We start from the raw sequence: 20,541 nt of genomic DNA, 5'->3' as shown, positions 1-20,541 counted from the left end.
CCAACATTAACGAGCGCCGAGATCGAGCGCTCATCCGAATTCAAAACTACCAGCACGCCGCTGCAAAATACTATAATTCCAACGTACGAAATCGTAGGTTCAATCAGGGAGATCTGGTCCTTCACAAAGTCTTTTAAAACACCGCTGAACGAAACGCGGGAAAACTCGGAGCAAACTGGGAAGGTCCCTAAAAAATCGAAAAAGTCGTCCGACCAGGTTCTTACGAAATAGCCAACATGCAGGGTATAAAAATTCCTAGAACCTGGAACGCGATGCATCTCAAAAAATACTATCACTAAACAAACCAACCCGCAATCACTGAACTACGAGACGGCTTGATCTCCGCAAGGAGTACGTAGGCAGTTTGTCGAAAGGCAAATTCAGCTGTCACCCCTCATTAAAAAGGGGGGGAGTGGGTACGTATACTCGTATACTCCCAAAAATCGAAAAAATTTCTTACCACTCTCTTGGTGTTTTCGACTTATCAAAACATCCTCACCCGTAAAATCAGAACGAGGTCTTCGGAAATTAGTCGGCTGCTTGGGAGAAGCAACCTTTAGCATCGCGAGACGTCGCAAAAGATGCCTCAAAGGTTATTTCCTCCGAACAAACGAAACCTCCGTCACAAAAAAGACATATATATGCACACGTTAACACTTATTTTGCGCAAAATATTCAAACACAACGGCACTCGCCACCAAGTCCGATGCTGATCACATCGAACTCACAAACGTCCTAAACAGACATAGCCATCTCACGGAGATGACTCTCTTACATCCGACACAAGGATAATAGCGCTATATAAGAAATCCGAAATTTTGGTCTAGCACTTCCGGTCTCCGGAGAGATGCTCGGTTCGTATCAAACAAGTCGTATAAGCCGAGAACCTATCGCGGACTTTACATCGATACGAATCAGGAAGAAATCGCGACAGGAAAAACGATAGCTGGTTAGTCACCGCACAATCTTTAAACCGAAAGTAAACCTAGGTCTTGCCCTAAACCCAGCGCACTGGTCTCTAACATCTCAAAGGCATGATATCGAAAGATAAGAGATTCTTAAACCATGCCTCGATGTTTATGTTCGACATCTTCAGCACCCCCGCAGAGTTCACACTATGCGGAAGAACTCTTGAAACAGATCTCGAATGAAACATTTCACAATCAAAGAAGGATATGAGACGACAACTCATCACCTTCCTCCCCACTATTCACAAACTCATAATAAGTGCTATCCGATTATCATACCATAAAAAGAAAGCCGCGGAGCGGCAGGGATTCAAAGTCACACACGGCCAGTCCCGAAATACAAACAAGGCCATTCAAGGCCGAAACATAAAAACATAAAAAAAATCTCTCGCAAGAGATCTAACCCAAGTCATCCTCAGAACTCATGCCCCCTCTTCACCCGCTGCCTCGTCCGAGCCTGGAGCCGCGCCACCTCCGTTTTCTCCGACCTTCGGGTCTTTCCCCTCTGGGTCTTCTGAACACGTCGGAAGGAAGCACGCGGATTTCAGGTCAGCCAGGATGAGACCGAAATCTCCATCCTCGGCCGCCATATCTCCCTTGCAGACGGACAGTCGGGCCTCTTTGGCCTCCAAAGTCGGGGGAGTCTCACATTGGAACGACCGAACCACGGCCATCCCGCCCTCAATCGTCGCCAAAGCTAGATCCCTGCTCCGGATACACTCGAGGGAACCCAGGGAAGCAGAAATCTTCGCCAAGCAAGCTTAAAACTCCGCGCGAAGGGCATCCGTAGCCTCTTGGATCTCGCGGCTCGCTAGTCCCGCGTCACCCTCAATCTGACGCTGGAGTCGACGCAGCTCCGAGGATTTGGCCTTCCTGGCCTTCTTTTCCTTAAGCAAGGAACTCGCCGTCTTCCCAAGGTCCCTCTCGAGCTCTCCTATCGCGACCTCGAGTTTCGACACTTTCGCAGAGTGAGAGTCCTTGACAGCCGTCAGCATGGTCTTGGTTTCAGACCATCTGGCCTGAAGCTCCATCAACTCCCCGGAAAGGCAACAGGTCTCAGAACCACACTCGCTGATCATCCCATCGATCAATGATATGACCTGCGAACAAAAAAAAAAATTCTTAAGACTAAGCCCGAGAAAAAAATACACAAAAGACGATCGAGAATTCGAACAAGAGACAAACCTTTCCGCGAAGTCCCGATGCTAGGCTCGATCCACCTCGCTGCGAAGTCTCCTTGTCACCACTCTTGGCAAGTTTTCTCTTGCGGCTCTTAGGCTGAGTAGCCAGGACAGCGCTAGGAGCACGCAATGCCAGAACGATTTCTTTCCTGGCTGGAGGAGGAGGCATAGAATCAGCGGCCTTCTCCTTGTCCTCGACAAGGATCGGAGTCGTGGAAGATCCCGCAGGTAGGGCTTGCGGAAGAGAAGCCATGACCTCGGTCTCCTGACACGGGGCAATGACCTGCGCGGAAGAAGACGGGAACTCGGAGCCAGCTTGAGCTAATTCTTTCTCGGCTTGGCGACGAACTAGTTTCTCTCGGAAAGAAAGATGATCGGCAACACAAGCCGGCGCTTCAGCCGGAGAAGTTAGAACCGGAGCCGAAGAAGTGGCCTCGCCCATCTCGACGTCGGAATCTCTCTTATCACCTTGGGAGGAAGACATGTTGAAAGGAAAGTTATAAAACTAGAGAGGTTTTTGAAGGAATGAAGAAGGGAAGGTGTGAACAAAATGAATGACAAGAGCTCACTACTTATAGAAGTATGGGTTCGGAATATTGTTTCGACAACTTTTGTCCACAGAGTTTAAAATGTGAATTTCGTCCAATACGCTTAACCTTGTCAAAGTCATCTATCCTCCCGCTAGAGTCACAACTCTAACGGGCTGGGGGGCTAACTGTTGGGGTCAAAAACGGTTAAGACAAATTTAACATTCAAAACGTCCGAGGAAAAAAATAAGAATTTCTCCGAAGGGTACTTTTTGAAATAGATTCTTCCTTACGAAAAATCTTTACGGAAGAAAGAATCGAGACGTCCGACGAAAGCTCGAAACAGGTCGTTACGCAGCGACCGAACGTCCGTCCCGCTTGGTCGCTACGTAGCGACCGAGCTCGAGCCCAAGCTCGGTCGCTACGTAGCAACCGAGCTCAAGCCAAAGCTCGGTCCGTAGCGACCGAGCGCTCGTCCCGCTCGGTCGCTACGTTGCGACCGAGCGCTCATCCCGCTCGGTTGCTACGTAGCGACCGAGCTCGAGCCAAAGCTCGGTCGCTACATAGCAACCGAGCGATCATCCCGCTCGGTCGCTACATAGCGACCGAGCTCAAGCCAAAGCTCGGTCGCTACGTAGCGACCGAGCGCTCGTCCCGCTCGGTCGCTTCGTAGCAACCGGGCTCGAGCCAAAGTTCGGTCGCTGTGTAGCGATTGAAACCTTCCGAACATCGATAAACATCAATCCATGCATTCTCGTCAAACCATCAAATGCTATCTCCCGAAGACCGTAGCAAGCTCAGTCTATGTTTCCGCTATTCTAAATCATCGATAAAACTTTGTGAATTGAAAACCGCGGAAAGTTCGTTCTTTATCGAAAGAATTCGTAGTAAACGTGTCGAGTCGGAAGACGGCCCAAAGGGACCTAAAACACGACTCGAGGCCCATCCTACGATTTCTTAACCAAAAGCCCATAAACCACAGCACGGTTTACGCTTGGTCCACAAGGAAGGATAAATGTCAAGTTTTCGCGGATAAATACGGAAGTTTTGAAGATAATTGTGAAGATCGGGAAAAATGGAATATCTCCATTTTTATGTTGTGACGGCTTAAGGGCAGAAGAGTAAACGCGTAAATCGACCTTGGAGCTAGTATATAAGGAGTCCTAGGCGAGAAGCATGGAGGGGGGGGGGGGAGAACTTTTTCAGAGCAAACTTAGCACTTAGAGCAATTTAGGCAATTTTCCGTTTTTTGTTATTTTGAGCTGCGACTCAATTAGGTTTAGCCGTCTTAGGGTTGCTAGAACTAGGAATCTCGCCGACAGCTCTCGAGCCCAGGCTTATACCTTGTTGTAAACGCTCATACGCAAATTCGTAATAAGATCTTCTTTGCTCTCTTTTTCGATTTCTTATACTTTATCGTTGTTATTCTCTTGTTCTGATTGCTTGACGTGTGGTAATTAGCAGATATCCGGGTCCTCTGGGAAATTAGGGTTTTCCTAGTTTCCTTATTTAAACGGAAATCGACAGTGCGAATTTCGGTTCCCACATGGTTTTAGATATTTCACCTATCAGAGAAGGAACGTGATCCCTGAAGCCTGAAGCGAAATAACCCTCATATACAGGTACTTCATCTATGCCAAAATCTGAGACCACCTCGCCTGGCTCAGGTGCTCGGATGACGACATCATCGGGAAGCTTGTATTTCTTCCTCCAGATTGCCACTTCCTCATCCCCTATTACCGAAGGAGGACCAATTGGGGGATACTGGCTACCCTCCACCGGCAAAGTGTTCCTGGTGACGAGGGCCTTAGGATTATTTACAGCAGCGGTCAGATCCAGAAAAGAATCGGAAGAATCCATGGATTCCGCTGGAACAGCCCTCAAACTGTTAGATCTAACTCTACTACCTATGGAAGAAGAATCTGGACCCAACTCAGTCCCCATCTCAGAAGCAGAGGGAAGAAAGAATCTAGAGAATAAACGAGAAAGAAGAAAGAAACTACCTGCGGAAAGAGAGCCAAGAAGTTGGAATATGGAGATCGCGAGAGATCTTCGGAATAGAGAGAAAAGGAAACTAAAGAAAAAACGGGAGGAAGAAATGAAGAGATAGAGCCAAAAAACCCTAGAAATTCCTTACACGTGTCAGAAGGAAAAGCCAAGCGTGGATTCGAATCTCGAGGTAATGTCGCTAAGCTCGCCCCTTTTCCCGCCAAAACTTTGGACCAGAGGGTAGGGACCTTGATAATCTCATTGATGTCTCCCCGATTCAAGAGACCTCAGCTTCCAGAAACCCGGGTTTCTTTCAACAGGGATCTTTTCACTTTCAAAGACGAAGCATCCTCAAATCTCCTCCAAAACAAAGGGGTCTCTCCCGAAAAATCGAGGGGTGATGAGGAACCAGTTACCAGCCAAGTCTCCGACCCGCACATGAACCGCACGACAAAGCTCCAGTCTTGTCATCTCCAGGAAGATAGAAGAAATTACTATCAAATATCAACTGAACACGAAGGGACCGGTCCTTACCTAGGTTCAGAATGACTTCCTACTTTAGTGGAACTTAGGCTAACAAGATCATCGGAATAGGGTCCTGCCTAAAGGGAGCCTGCTGAGCATGAGCAACCCCGGTTGACTTGAGTGCACAGGTTATTCCCCGACTTCGATGACAAAGTCGAGAAATAAAGGGCAAACTGTTGGGGAAAAATATCCCGGTATTATTTCCCCCAGCCTCCAGGCAGGACTCGGATCCCCGGATCCCTGGATCCCTGGTAAATGGGTTCCCCGGGTCCCCATCAGAGGGAACCCTGGGCTCGATCCCTGGTCCCTACTCCCTTCCAGGAAATGGAAAACTTCCAACAAGGAGAACCTTCCATATTTCCAAATATGGAAGAGTTTGACCTAATGAAACCGACTTCTAGACGACTATAGAAGAGCGACAACAGCCCTCAAGCAAAGGATCAACTTCTCCAAGGCTTAGAGACTATAGTTAGACAGCTAGAACTAGGGTTCTTATTCAATACCTTGTAATCTTGCTTGTTCCATCTAATAAAAGTCTCTTCAAGCCTATATCTTTATTATCCTCTCAAAATCCTCACGCAATACATACAAACGCTCGAGGTTTACCAGCTTATCTATCGTTCTGTAGTACTCTAAAAGAGCCTATACAAAAAATCCCCTAACACCTGGAAGCAGGCTTCTGGGTATTATTCCTTCTCTTATAGATGAAGTGTCATCTTTCTTCGGTTTCTGTCCTTCTCAACTTACTCCCCTAACCTGGAGGACTTTAATGGCTATCCAAGTACTTGGAGAACTCCATGGATTTTCCATCGGGGTGCATGAGATTTTATACTCTTATTACTTTTCTCCTTTGGCGAAAAAAGATGGGTTCTATCATCTTCGATCCCGTGATGGCGCCCCTTTGGTCGAGGAACCTTCGAGGGGTGTCAGAGGTAATCACCCCTTCGGGGATGGTTGGAACAGCCGGTATGTGTTCGTGAAGATCCAGGAGCCATTGGGTTACCCTACGTCTTGGCGTACCATGGGTAAGTTTTTCTTCTGAGTTTTTCGGGAGCTTAATCCTGACGTTTGAGCTCTTACTTTGTCAAATGTGTCTCGTCCAGTTTCCTTCGCTGGAGAAGCAGTGGCGAAGCTTATAATGGGAATTCCTCGGCGATTCTGCTGGGTGACCTTTCTGCTGAGCAGGGAGGCCTTGCGTCATAGTCGCGTTTGGGGTACGCCTTCCCTTTCTATCTGATAAGACTCTGTCTTTGTTTGGTTCTCATGATATATATATTTCTGTTTTAGGGAACGTGACAAGGTCTCCAGCATCGGTTGTCTTTGACGAGTATCAGAAGGTTAAAGCGCGGAAGCCACGTCTCCTTATACTCCTCCACCAAGACTAGGGAGGGCTGCTTTATCGGCTGGGGGTCTATCTTCTATCTCGTCAGCAAGCGTCGAGATTATGCCTAGCCGGGACCTTCTGGCAGATGCTCATTGGAGATTGACTAGCGAGGCACTCCTTCTCCGTGGCCAGGTACAAGACATGATGGCTTGCCGGGACCTGCTAATTCAACAAGTGAGAGCTTCGGCTATGTGGGAGCTTATGAAGGAATGGCTGGAGAAGTGCGTGGATCATTGGAATCCGGAAGAAGAATATCGGCGTCACCTGTTTTTATCTGGAGGGTTTAACAATCTATCAGAGGATCTCTCTCAGGCTGCAACCCCGGGATCTGTTATAGGGTCGCGATTCTCAGAGGGACTTCTTTCTGATTTATCTTTTGAGACGTTGGTTTTTGTCGCTTTCTTTGAAATAAAGGCTCTTTTATAGCCCCTCCTTGACTTTATGAATAATGATGCTTCATGTTTTACTCTTTTATTTACTCCTTGCTTATTGCTTCTCTCCTGCTTTGCATGCTTTTTCTTTCGAAAAATATTTTTCGCCTGTTTCTCGATCGAGGTGGGACTTTGTAGTCTGTGATCCCTCTTTTTTTGTAGGTTGAATTATAGGATCTGGGGAGATAGGCTAATAATCAGGAGGTTTTCGAGCAAGAATGTGAACTGTTTGGAGTGTGGAGAATGATCTCGTAACCCGGAGGTTGCATGAAGAGATTGAGCCACAGAGGCTCTTCTTGGATCCTCAGATGGCGTTTGGGACCCGGAGGTCCCTGTCAGACCACGAGGTAATTTATCTGGGACCCGGAAGTCTTTTCTCTAGGTCCTGGGACCGAGACTGGGCCCGGAGGTGATATAGGAATCCAGAGATTCTCTGATCAGATCCGGAGATCGTTGTTGGAACCCGAAGGTTTATGTGATTGGACCCGGAGGTCATATGAGAATACATGGTTTTTCCCTAAGATCCGGAGATCATATCGGGACCCTGGTGTATTTGGACCCTGAGGTCGTGTGGGAACCCGAAGGTCATCTAGGGATGTAAGACCGCGATGCAACCTAGGCTACACAGCGGTTCTATTTTTTTTTGTAGAATCGTATTAGGCCTTTGAGGCCGTGTTGGAACCCGGAGGTTTGGATCCAGAGATCGCTGGTTGGAACCCGGTGGTTTTTTGAAGTTGTAATTGTTAGGGGATTTTTGTGTACAAGCGATCCGTGCTCAGCTCTACGGAATGATAGGGAGAAGGAGACATATCTTCATAGTGGGTTCTCCCGCCTTGATAGTTGAAGAACGCGAGGACCTTGGTCTTGGAATACCGCCATTTGGGAATGGACTGATATACGTTGTTGGTGCCTTGGTAGCAGCGATGGAGATTGGTCCTTAGGCGGGGTCCGCCTGCTAATAGTGGAGATCTCAGGGTCCTCTTGATGGAAGTTGATGGACCCGACTCCAGGGTCGGTCCCCTGGATGCCTTCTGATTCAGTTGATGGTTCCGACTATCGGGGGTGGTCCTTGAGCGTCTAGGTATGGAACCATGGAAGGTGTTTGGATTTATAGCTGCATCCTTCAGGGGGGATTGCCTACGTACCCTTCAGTGAGGGATCAAGCCATTCGTAGTTCATGTATTGGTGGAGGCGCGTAGTCTAGATGGGCATGTAGCCTTAGATGGGCACGTGGCTCTTGTAGTTGATAGGAATCATCTGTTCTAGAGGGCACATGGCCGGAGCATGTGATAAACTAGTCGGCGTGCTGCAATGAGCATGGAGCGTCGATATGCTTCGTTGAGCATGGCGTCTTGTTGGAGATGGGTAAGAGATCATGGTCTGAACTAGTAGATGGAGTAGTAGACGTGCTGCCATGAGTGGAGAATGTCATCTTGTTGATAGTAATCCCCTGATCAGCCTATCATAGGCATGTCGAAGAAGAAGGTCTTCTTGGTGTGATTTCTTGTCTTGGCGGCTGTAGAACTTGTGTATTCTGTCTATGGACGTCTTGACATCCTCCTTTAGTTTTAGAAACCTATATTTATAGTAAAGGTCGTGCCTCTCTCTTTAGGATTTGGAAATATTCTCCTTCTCCATAGGTAGAATATTTCCATTTATCTTCAATGGGAGCTTAAACCTTGGAATATTTCCGTTTTCCTTTGGATTTAGGAGGATCCCTTCGTGTCTAAGCAGCGTTCCTTGTATAAAGGAAGGTTTCCATTTGTTCTGAGGCAGGGGAAACCATTCAACCTGGGAGCCAAAATTTGACATCCGGAGCTGGGATCCTGACCCGGGGGAAGAACCCTGGAACCTGGAACCCAGGGGAAGGAACCTGGAAGCTAGAGAAATCTCTTCATGGAATATTTTTCCCCAACAGTTTGCCCCTTATTTTCTGGTTTCATGTTTGAAGGCAGGAAATAACATGAATTTCTTCATAAGACTCCATGTGTTGCACCATAGTATTGAGTTCCTTGTTGAATTTGGAGTAGGACACCGCCTCGTAGCCTCGGTCATCAAGCTTCCGTGTCAGTACTGCTCGGATGTACTGGTGCTTGGTCTGGTTGGCATGATGTCGTGGTCTGGACCGATGCAGATAGACTTACATATATGCTTCAATGGGAATGTGTTTGGTTGGAGTGATGATGGCCACGTGGATGTAGTTGTACCCCTGATTCTGATGGCATGGTAGCAGATAGTCAGAAAAAACACCATGTAGGACCTAGTAAATGCTCGAAGGGCGGACAATGCTGTTGTGCAGGATCAAACAGAACCTGTAAGACTTTCTTCCTCTCCTTTATAAAGATGAGACGTTGCCCCCATGGTGGGGAATAGTTGGAGTTCGCCAAGATTTTGATGCAGAAGCCGGGAACGTCTGTGTAAAGGGTGATGCCTCTGCTCATACCCAGATGCTTGTGCTGCTCCGGTAGCTATACTCGGTCTCCTTATTGCGTTTAGCATAGTCGATGCTCCTTGAGGTTTTGATGTTGTAGCGGTAGCATCTTGTCTTCTCTAGGGATTGTACCTTGACTTTTGGTAGGGGACGTTCGGCATGTACCTGGAGAAGAGTCTTCCTTTATCAAAACCTGGAGTGTTAGGGGTGCGTCACACTCCACCTTACGTAGGTAGGTTACTTGTGGATTTTTTCCAAGAGATAGCAGGTCTCTCTTATGGGACCGGAGATCTGATAGCTGGATCCTTGCGTCGAACGAACCCGAGGTATTGCTTCAGGACCCAGAGATGTTGTTGGGACCTGGAGGTGTCGATGGAACCCGGAGGCCGTTTCAGGAGCCCGGAGGCTGCCCCAGACCCGGAGGTCATATTTAGGACCCGAAGGTCGTTAGGGAACCCGGAGGTTCCTTCAGACCCTGAGGTCATATTTAGGACCCGGAGGTCGTTTTGAACCCAAAGGTTTCTTTTGGACCCGGAGGTCGTTTTGGGAACCCGGAGGTTCCTTCAGACCCTGAGGTCGTATTTGGGACCCGGAGGTCATTTGGGAACCCGGAGGTTCCTTCAGACCCGGAGGTCATATTTAGGACCCATAGGTCGTTTTGAACCCGAAGGTTTCTTTTGGACCCGGAGGTCGTTTTGGGAACCCAAAGGTTCCTTCCGACCCTGAGGTCGTATTTAAGACGCAGAGGTCATTTTGAACCCGGAGGTTTCCTTTGGACCCAGATGTCGTTTTGGGAACCCGAAGGATTCTTCAGACCCTGAGGTCGTATCTGGGACCCGGAGGTCGTTTTGAACCTGAAGGTTTCTTTTGGACCCGGAGGTCATTTTGGGAGCCCGGAGGTTCTTTCCGACCCTAAGGTCATATATAAGACCCGAAGGTCGTTTTGAACCCAAAGGTTTTTTCTGGACCCGGAGGTCGTTTGGGAACTCGGAAGTTCGTCTAGGAACTCGGAAGTTCGTTTGGAACTCGGATGTTCGTCTTAATAGTCTCCGGCTGAATATCTTTTGATAACCTGTATACTATCTTTTGAGATCGGATTCTGCCCTCCTGGGGTGGGCCACTACCGATTTCATGTTGGGACAACGCATTCTGCCACTCGGAAGTAAGCCACTATTGAGGTCCTATTGCTGCACGCTGCTTCTGCATAAAGCCACTCTCAACCCCCAGTTATTGCTGCTTTCCACATCTGGTCAAGCAGGAATTTATGTATTGCTCCCTGCACGTAGCAGTACTCTTGCAATATGCAAATTCCCTGAATTAACCCTGAGGTGTCACAATACTCTTGCTTTTTGGGGACCCCGATATCCCTTAGGCTATACAGGGGTTTTAGGTAGTTTTGACAAGCATACTCGGGCTGATCAGACCTATTCATGCCTTAAGTCTCATACCCATTGTTATTGTCGCTCATGTACAAACTCTGAGTTTGGATACAGTACGTTGCGTAAGAGTTTGAAAAGTTTTTATTTTACCTGGTGTTATGGATGGAAGCAAGGTTCGGAGCCGGAGCTTCGGTGTCGGAGCCGGAGTCAGAATTTCTTCATGCGGGAATTTAAAGACTAGGGTCCTGCTCGGGAGAATCTGAAGACCTGGGTCTTGCTGCGCGCTTTGGTTAACCAGAGTCGTTCTATCTCAGCAGTCTTCTCGTGAGCGGGACGTCGTTTTTCTGATGCCCCTTTTTCCGGGTTCTTCTTAGGCATGGGCCATGCTGGAAACTTGAAGGAATGGAAATCTTTGTTGAGGAATGGAGGCTGGTTCTTCATAGTATAACTTGAGGTATCGGAGTACATCGCATATGAACTCATAGTTCCTTACACTCATCTTATGGAACTAAGGCTTTGAAGGGCTTCACGTTCTGATCTTGTAGGACCTGTGGATTTGTCTTGAATCCTCCTTTTGGTGGGCAAGCCTGCGAGATCTGTTGATGTAGGTCTGCCCCTTGGGTTAACTATAACTCGCTTGCCACCTGCTTTCCTACTAGCTCTCTCTTTCGTAAGAGTTTAGGAGGGTACGTGCACTGGAAACTTGTAGAATCGCGTACTCTTGAGTCCTTCTCTGGAAATTCTTGGTTTCTCGAAACTTGTCGAGGGGTGTAGCTTTGGAAACTTGGAGAGGCACGTGGCTTTAGCTTTCTTAGTAACTTGTAGAGGCGCGTGGCCTCTGAATCTTGTGAAGGCACAAGTCCTTGGCTTCCTCGGAAGTTTGTAGGGGGTACAAGGCCTTAGTTTCCCTTAGAGATATATCAGGGTTCATTGTCGGGGAAGGCAATAGTAAGGTAGTTGGAGCTTGCTTTTTTGTAGAATCACTGGATTTCATCTCCTTGTAAGGTGAACAATCAAAGACCCATAGCCTCGGATCCGGACCCTGGAAGCTGGAACCCGGAACCCTGAGGTTTGGCTTTTTCTTTTGGGTGAATAGTAGCTGGAACGTATATTCTCTGGCTTCTTTTACTCTAATTGGAGCCAACAATCTGAGGGCCAACACGTCTTGATGTTGAATTCAGGTTTTTCTCCGGCCCCTTTGGAGCAGGTCAGGTAGCGGTTTGCCCGGCATTTGGGAAGGGTTCCTTTCTCGGAACAACTCCAATGGTATTTGAGAAGTACTCGAAGGCGTTATATCCATCTAGCTATCATTCTTATCTAGGATTCCACTACCACTTAGATTCTAGAACCTAAAGGGAAAGGTGGTCTCCTGTTACCTCTTAGGGGTCGTCTGGTATGCATGCAATATTTCCAAGAACTCCTCTTCTTGCGCCTTCAACTTCTGGAAATCGTCAAAGTTGTAAACCCGGACGGAAGATGTTGTGCCCTGCTTGAGGACCTCTTATATTTCTCATAGGTGATGGATATGTAAGCTTGGAAGCATTGATGGTGTCCATGATGTTAGGGGATTTGAGTGTAGGCTCTATTTCGTGAGTATTTGAGGGAATAATGAGAATATTGGCTTGAAGAGACGTATTATTGATCAGACAAACAAGAACAAGAGAGGTTACAATGATCTTTTAATAAACCCTAGTTCTAGCTGTGTAATTCTAGTCTCTAAGCTTTCGAGAAGTCGATCCCTTGCTTGAGGGCTGTTGTCGCTCTTATATAGTCGTCTAGAAGTCGGTTTCATTAGGTTAAACTCTTCCATATTCAGAAATATGGAAGGTTCTCCTTGTCGAAAGTTTTCCATTTTCGGGAAGGGAGTAGGGTCCAGGGATCGAGCCCAGGGTTCCCTCTGATGGGGACCCAGGGAACCCATTTACCAGGGATCCGGGGATCCGAGTCTTGCCTGGAGGCTGGGGGAAATAATACCGGAATATTTTTCCCCAACAGTTTGCCCCATATTTCTCGACTTTGTTATCGAAGTCGGGGAATAACCTGTGCACTCAAGTCAACTGGGGTTGCTCATTCTCAGCAGGCTCCCTTTAGGCAGGACCCTATTCTGATGATCTCGTTAGCCTAGGTTCCACTCAAGTCGGAACTCATTCTGAACCGAGGTAAGGACCGGTCCCTTCGTGTTCAGTCGATATCTGATAGTAATTTCTTCTATCTTCCTGGAGATGACAAGGCTGGTAACTTGTTCCTCATCACCCCTCGATTTTTTGGGAGAGACCCCTTGGTTTTGGAGGATATTTGAGGATGATTCATCTTTGAAAGTGAAAAGATCCCTGTTGAAAGAAACCCGGGTTTCTGGAAGCTGAGGTCTCTTGAATCGGGGAGACAGCAAAGAGATCTTCAAGGTCCCTACCCTCTGGTCCAAAGTTTTGGCGGGAAAAGGGGCGAGCTTAGCGACATCATCTCGAGATTCGAATCCACGCGTGGCTTTTCATTCTGACGCGTGTAAGGAATTTCTAGGCTTTTTTGGCTCTATCTCTTCATTTCTTCCTCCCGTTTTTTCTTTAGTTTCCTTTTCTCTCCTTTCCGAAGATCTCTCGCGATCTCCATATTCCAACTTCTTGGCTCTCTTTCCGCAGGTAGTTTCTTTCTTCTTTCTTGTTTATTCTCTAGATTCTTTCTTCCCTCTGCTTCTGAGATGGGGACTGAGTTGGGTCCAGAATTTACTTCCATAGGTATGAGAGTTAGATCTAACAGGTTGAGGGCTGTTCCAGCGGAATCCATGGATTCTTCCGATTCTTCTCTGGATCTGACCGCTGCTGTATATAATCCTAAGGCCCTCGTCACCAGGAACAATTCGCCGGTGGAGGGTAGCCAGTTTGCCCCGATTGGTCCTCCTTCGGTAATAGGGGCTGAGGAAGTGGCAATCTGGAGGAAGAAATACAAGCTTCCCGATGATGTCATCATTCGAGCACCTGAGCCAGGCGAGGTGGTCTCAGATTTTGGCGTAGATGAAGTACCTGTATATGAGGGTTATTTCGCTTCAGGATTCAAGGATCACGTTCCTTCTCTGATAGCTAAAATCTCCGAAACCCTAGGAATTTCTCAAGCTCAGCTGAATTCTCCGGCTTGGAGGACTTTGATAGCCCTGCAGAACTTAGGCGATCTTTACGGGTTTGTGATTGGAGTCGCTGAAGTCTTGTGTTCCTATTATGTTGTTCCTTTGAATAGTGCAGAGTGGAGATATTATCTTCGTCCTCGAAGCAAGGAGCCTCCAGTCTGGGAGGTTCCAAAGAAAAAAAGGAAAAAGCTTCTGACTTTCGAAGGAAACTAGACTGAAAAGTTTGCCTTCTCGCATCTTCCTGGCTTTTCAGCTACTTGGCGGTTAGAGGATAGGCTAGTAGGAGTCAAGAGAGTTGATTTTGACGATGTTATACTAACGGTCTTATCTTCTTGATGCAGATTTGCCTCACGTTGATTACTTTTCAGGGAGGGATACCATTCATCGAGCAGGTGTCGAAGCTTCCTCTCTAGTGTCCTCAGGTTTCCTTTCTCGTGAGCGAAGCGGCATTAAAGCGTTGTAGCGTCTGGGGTAAGCTTCCTACTTCTTCTTATACCTTTTCTTGTAGTCGCTGTTCTGACTCAGTTTGCTTTTGTGTGTTTAGGTGAGATGTCAGGATCTAAGGGTGACGAGGCTTTGGCAGAGTACAAGAGAGCTCTTGAGGTGATGTCCACAAAGAAAGGTGCCCCTAAGCGAGCTATCTCCCCCGAGGATGACAAAGTGCAGTTCGTCGGGAGCAACAAGCGTCGTGCAGGTGCTGCTGCAGCTCCTTCCTCCTCCAAGAAAAAATCTAAAATGTCGGGTTCTTCTCTCAAAGATTCTCCCTCTGCTCCTTACGATTGGGCCACAGTGCTGAAAAATCTTAATACAAAGGTGTTTCCTTCTACTCCGGTGCTTTTGGCGTCGGAAGAGGACTCTTCTACAGCCATCCAGTCGCTTTAGGGTGACTTGCTTGAGGTAATGCTTCTGAAATTTTCTGGTTTCTCTAGTTCTGGCTGTTGATCAGATCTTGTCTGTAGGTGGCGTCCCAATTGTATCATCTCCGGGAGAGGATGGAGTCTGCAGTTTCCACGAAGGTGGAAATGGACAATCTGACTTCCCAACTGCGCAAGGAGAAGAACGCCGTCCTGGCCAAGGACAGGGAGATCAAGGAATTGTCTCTTAAGGTGAAGAACCAAGAGGAAGCAGGGGAATTGGCGGCTGCGGAGAACACCTCCTTAGGAGTCAGCTGAAAGAAAGGGAGGAGGAGCTGATCGACCTGAAGGATACCGCTGCGACCTTTGATGTTGATAAGACCATGGCCGTGAATGGTGCCCAGATCGTGGCCCGCTGGGAGCTAATGCGGGAGTGGCTTAGTGGTCAGACCGACGCTTGGGATCTGACGACTACTCTGGAGCAGTACAAGATGGTGAAGATCATCGAAGCCGAGTTCTTGGGGCTTCCGCCTCCTTCTTTCGAGCATGAGCCTAAGGTTCCTGGGGGTGCAGAGAAGAAGACGCCGGAGCCTTCTGCCGATTATCCGCCTCCCAACTGATCTCTATCTTTATTGCTTGTATTTTCAACCCCGCTAAGGGGTTTATTTTGTCACTTCCCTCGGCGAGGGCTTGAAACTCTAAACCAGGCCTTCGTCCCTTTATTTTTTTTGTTTTGAACAATGGCCCTGCTGTGGCCTTTTATGCATTTCGGATTTGCTTTTTTCTTCTTTTGAGATCTTTATATGATGCTTGCTTCTGCGATTGTCTCTCTTTTGGAAAAAATGCAGGTCGTCTAATGATCTTAGGATCTTGGATCGTCTTCGAAGAATCAAGCGTTGATCCAATCGTTTGGTAACCTTGAGCCTTTCTAGGCCTTTTAGATATGGATTCAGGGATCCTGAAAGTCTACATTCCTTAAAACCTCTGGATTTTACGACGATCGGACCTCATACGTCTCATAGGGTTGAATCTCTTTCGAGGCCCTTGGGATCGCTTAGAGACTTTAAATGACGTTGGGACCCGGAGGTCCTTTTTTAATAACCCATAGATTCTGGACCCTGAGGTCTTGAATCGGACTCATAGTCCTTGGACCCTGAGGTTCTTTTTAGGGAACCCGTAGGTTCCTGACCTTTAAAGCCTATCCGAGCCCGGAATTCTCAGAATTAAGTTATAAAGAGAACCGACAGATTCCTGACCCTGAGGTCTTATTTTAGACTCATGGTCTTTGGACCCTGAGGTCCTTTTAAGGAACCCGTAGGTTCTTGGCCCTAAGGCATATCTGAGCCCGGAGTTCTTTCTCAGAGCCCAAAATTAAATTTTAAAGGGACCGCATTCTGCCACCCTAGGTGTGGCCACTCTCGGTACCTGTTGGGTATCGCTTTCTACCGTTCGTGGCTGGTCACTATCGAGTTCTCGTGCTGCACTCTGATTTCTGCAGAAAGCCACTATTAGTCTTAGAGGGTGCTGGTGTGGGTGAACACCCAAGTGCCAGACTTACGCTGTTTTCCACGTCTGGAGAAACACGATATTATTGAGGTTCTCCTGGACTTTTGCACTTGCTTAGTGGCAATTATACCTTGTGTCCCCTGTATTAATTTAGCACGTAGCGTTTTAATACATGTACCTTTCACTTTTTTGGTATTTTAGTTTGGGACCCCGATATGCCTGAGGCTATACAGGGGTTTTAGGTAATATTGACGGCATACTCGGGCTTGCGCAGACCCATTCCTACCTTATGTCTCATACCCATTTTGTTTTTGTGTGGTCGTGCCACTTATCATTGAGGGTTGGCCAGGATCGGAGGTCTCTTTGACCTGATCCAGCTCGTTTGCCCCTTTAAGTATTATGGTATTCGTACTCTCTCTCTCATAGTCGGAATTATTTTATTATATAGGCTACGTCCGTCGACTTTAAGCGTACATATGAGTAGAAAAACATAATTCTTAAATAAAAGATAGAATAATTATATAGAAATCACGGCCCGAAGACCCTACAAGATATCAACTTGCGAGATACCCCGGTGGTTAGGCCATGTTTTACCTCTTATTTCTGCGTGACCCGTGGGGTTTCACTTGCTTTTGAGACGAATGTCTTCGCTGGAGGATTCCTTCATCCTCTGCAGGGTTCTGCATTTTTTTGAATCTAGGGACCTCGTTTGGTAGTTGTTTCATGCCCCGGCCCTTACAGATCTCTGTGTTGTTGGCGTTCGGGGGCCACTGTCTCCTATCGATGGAGGTTTTCAGTGCTTCCATGAAGCATGTGGTCATTCATCCATTGGAGCAAATGTGTTTGGAGGTCCTCTATCTCCGTCTGGTGCCTGCTGGGAGCTCTCTTCAGAGGGGGTTTTATCGAGCCCAGGGTTCCCCACTCGTTTTTATGTGAGATCGCCGGTTGATAACTGTTGAAGCTTCTGGCTATCTTATCTATGTGAGGCGGAGGACGAGGGTCCTGTGGGGACCAGATTTTACGAGCAGGTGCAGCCTTGCAGGTTTTTAGGGGAGACCATGCGAAGCGGTCGACGTAAGATCTATGGAAGCTTTTTGGATGTAGGGTCCGGACTATGCAGAGGGTTCCTGAATCGCCCCTATTGTTGACCCCTGATTCCCGATTCCACGGGATCTGAGGTCTCCTCTGTAATTGCTATAGGACCTTGGTCTTCCCTTTTAAGGTGGTCAGGTAGCAAGACCTAGAATTCTCCTTGTGATAACCCGCCCTTCGGGATAAAATGGTCGAGCAAGGGAAAGTCAGAATCTGGAGCCAAGCTTTTGGGAGATTACATATTTGGAGTAATGTTGAGTTTTGATCACACAAAACTTAACATGGTTCGGAGAAGACAGAAGATTGGTCGAGCATCAACTTGATGATCGAACCGCGGGCGGTACGGGACAACCGAGAAGTTCGAAGTAGGATGTGGTCGAAGAATGGATCGTGAGTGAACCATGAGACATATTAAGCTGCTCTACCTTTCTTAGAAGAGTCTTAGATTGATCAGATGAAGATTTTGGAAGAATCACATTTTTGGAAGCACGACGGTTTAGAAGCTCGACGTTTCAGAAACCCGACGTTTCTTAGCCACTAAGTTTTCCGCGAAACTTCACATCTATCATCAGAATATTATTTCAGAGATATTATAATTTGGAAGCATGACGGGAGTAAGCAGGACGGGAAGCAAGCACGACGGGAAAACCCGAAGTTGGTCGAAAACCCTAATTTCGGTTTTTCGAAATTATTGGAAGAAGCCGGAGGCTCGGGAAATATTTTTAGAGGATCTCAGTATTCATCTGGAGTTTATTAAAAATATTTAGAGAATCAGAACGGGAGCGGAAAAATATTCGGGATTGATCGCGGGACGAAAATTCACCAGAAAGACCGAAATCGCACAAATCAACCGGAAAGCTCGAGGTGGCCCTATCTGAGGGATCAGGACGTGCTGTCCTTCATCCAAGCATCTAAGTGTCTCCGTAGCACGACATGTCTCCGCAGGATGAAGCCTCACATGCAGCATGACACCCAAAGCACGACATGGCATCGTCTTGACACCCAGAGGCCCGTGTGTCGCGATGCATGAGCTCCAGCCATGCTGAATGACATCTGGACGTGGTGCTGGCTTCTGGCATGCAGAGGAGTCATGCATGGTGACATTTGGACGCCCTTGTGTCGCCGCGCATGCGACCGGAAGCATGCGGGACGACACACAGGCGATGGAGTGGCACCATTTCAAAGGTTGGCCATATCTATATAAACCCAGCTCCCCCAGCTCGTTTCATTCATTCCACACACTCAAACATCACTCTAAAACTTGGGCTAGAGAGAGAAAGTGAAGTAGAAAAAGGAAGTGAAGGATTTGGAGCTGTTTTGAAGAAGTTAGAGCATTTTTAAGAGCCATTGTTCTACCGAAAGTCCGAGAAGAAGATCCAGAAGTCCGAGGAGGTTCTGTCCAAGTCCTGATTCGTCCATACCAGTCCATTGAAGACAGAGGCATTGGGTTTTGGCTAGGCTCTCTCCGATCAACCAGCTGCAAGAACACTGTGAGTTGGCTTGTGTGAATTCCACTTGGAATTTAGGGTAGATCGAGTCGCATATAGAGTAGAATGATCACACTATTGAATGGTAGAGTCCTTAGGGTTATTTTATTCATGGAACCAGACTCAGTTTAGCAAGGGCTAAGCTGAGATGAATGGAATTATGACTGAGTTGATAACCTGATTAGGACTAAGAATAGGATGCATCATGTTTTATATTCTTGCGTGTTGATATGGTTGAGTGCAGGTTCCCGTTATCTTTAAAGATAGTTTCTCAGCGAGAGGCTGGACTATCTGGGTAACGGTTTGATTGAGTTGTTTAGTATTGATATTATTGTTTAGTTATTAGTACTCAGGGTCTTAGGCCATATAGGCCGGACTACTGGTACTATTGGTTTGTGTTGTAGAGTCGAGTGTTTGGTTAGTGTCTAGAACTTTATCATTACGTTAGGTTCTAGATTGAGTTTGTGTTATGTGAGTGTGCCGACAGTATGAGCGTAACTCGTCCATACTAGGCTTGTTTAGGGGTGATTAGTGTTTCCTCAGCCTCGTACCCAGCGGGTTTAAGGAAACCCCTTATTCGCTGGATCAGGAAGACTCAGAGAGACGGGATCATGGCCTATGGCTGAGTAATTAGACGACGGTGTAATGTGGCAGTGACCCGAAGGACTGTGGGCTGTCGCGCGGTGACCCGAAGGACTGTGGGCCGCTGTCGGTTGAAAGTTCCTTCTTCTGGCCTTGTGGTAGGAAGATAGGATATTTCCGATAGAGAGGATGAACACTAAGTCACCATTTCCCGGGGTAGTGTGTTGTGTTGTGTTAGAGTGTCGTAAAGGGTTATGGAACCCTCGAGTTAGTGTAGCACCGATATACGGTGTTACTAGTTAGATCGAGTCATGATACTCATAGTTATTATTGTGTTTGTGGTTGATTGATTTGCTTGCAGGTTTCGGACATTAAGTCCTAAGTCTGGCTTAGGTACCGGATTAGGCTTGATGTGTATTTCGTTAGTGTAGGCCTGACGTTGGCCTGTATGTGTTTGAGTGATTGCTTGTGAAGGGTGGTGGATATTAAAGCTATGCTGTATCATTGGTTGGCCGATCATGTTCTTGTTTGATTGTTGGTCGATCGATTAATGATACTTGCATAGTCTAAGTGTCTAACACTACATGAGTATTGAACTCAGGCGTATATATGGTTAACTAGGGATTGTTTGTTGACTTGTTTTAATGCAGGTTCCCGTTACTTGAAGCTAGATCATGGCAGGAGGCCAAGTCTAACTTAGTAACGGTTTGCTTAGCCTTAGCTTTTATTGCATGCTAGGGCTAGATTGATTGTTATTTTGGGTTGTCTGGGTAGTGTCTAGGTTGCGGGTAGAGGCCGCCAGCTCACTGAGTAATACTAGATTACTCATCCAACTCCGTTGTCCTTTTTGCAGGTCGCTTTAGGTAAGGATGATCGGATAGCTTGGTGCTGGACGTTAGGACCGCCGGTGTAGATTTTCATGCCTTTTGTACACGGTATTGTGAATTGTGTTATGTTGACTCGATTTGGCATTAGGCCGGGCCCAGTCTTGAATTATTCAATGTATGAATATTTCTTGAATCAATAAAAGTAATTGTTTTATATGCGCTTCATGAGTACTCTGATATTTGACTAGTCCGGTCTAACA

The sequence above is a fragment of the Brassica napus genome, chromosome A9 (assembly GCF_020379485.1).
Source record: "Brassica napus cultivar Da-Ae chromosome A9, Da-Ae, whole genome shotgun sequence".
Taxonomy (NCBI): domain Eukaryota; kingdom Viridiplantae; phylum Streptophyta; class Magnoliopsida; order Brassicales; family Brassicaceae; genus Brassica; species Brassica napus.
Note: the sequence above shows the minus strand (reverse complement) of the source record.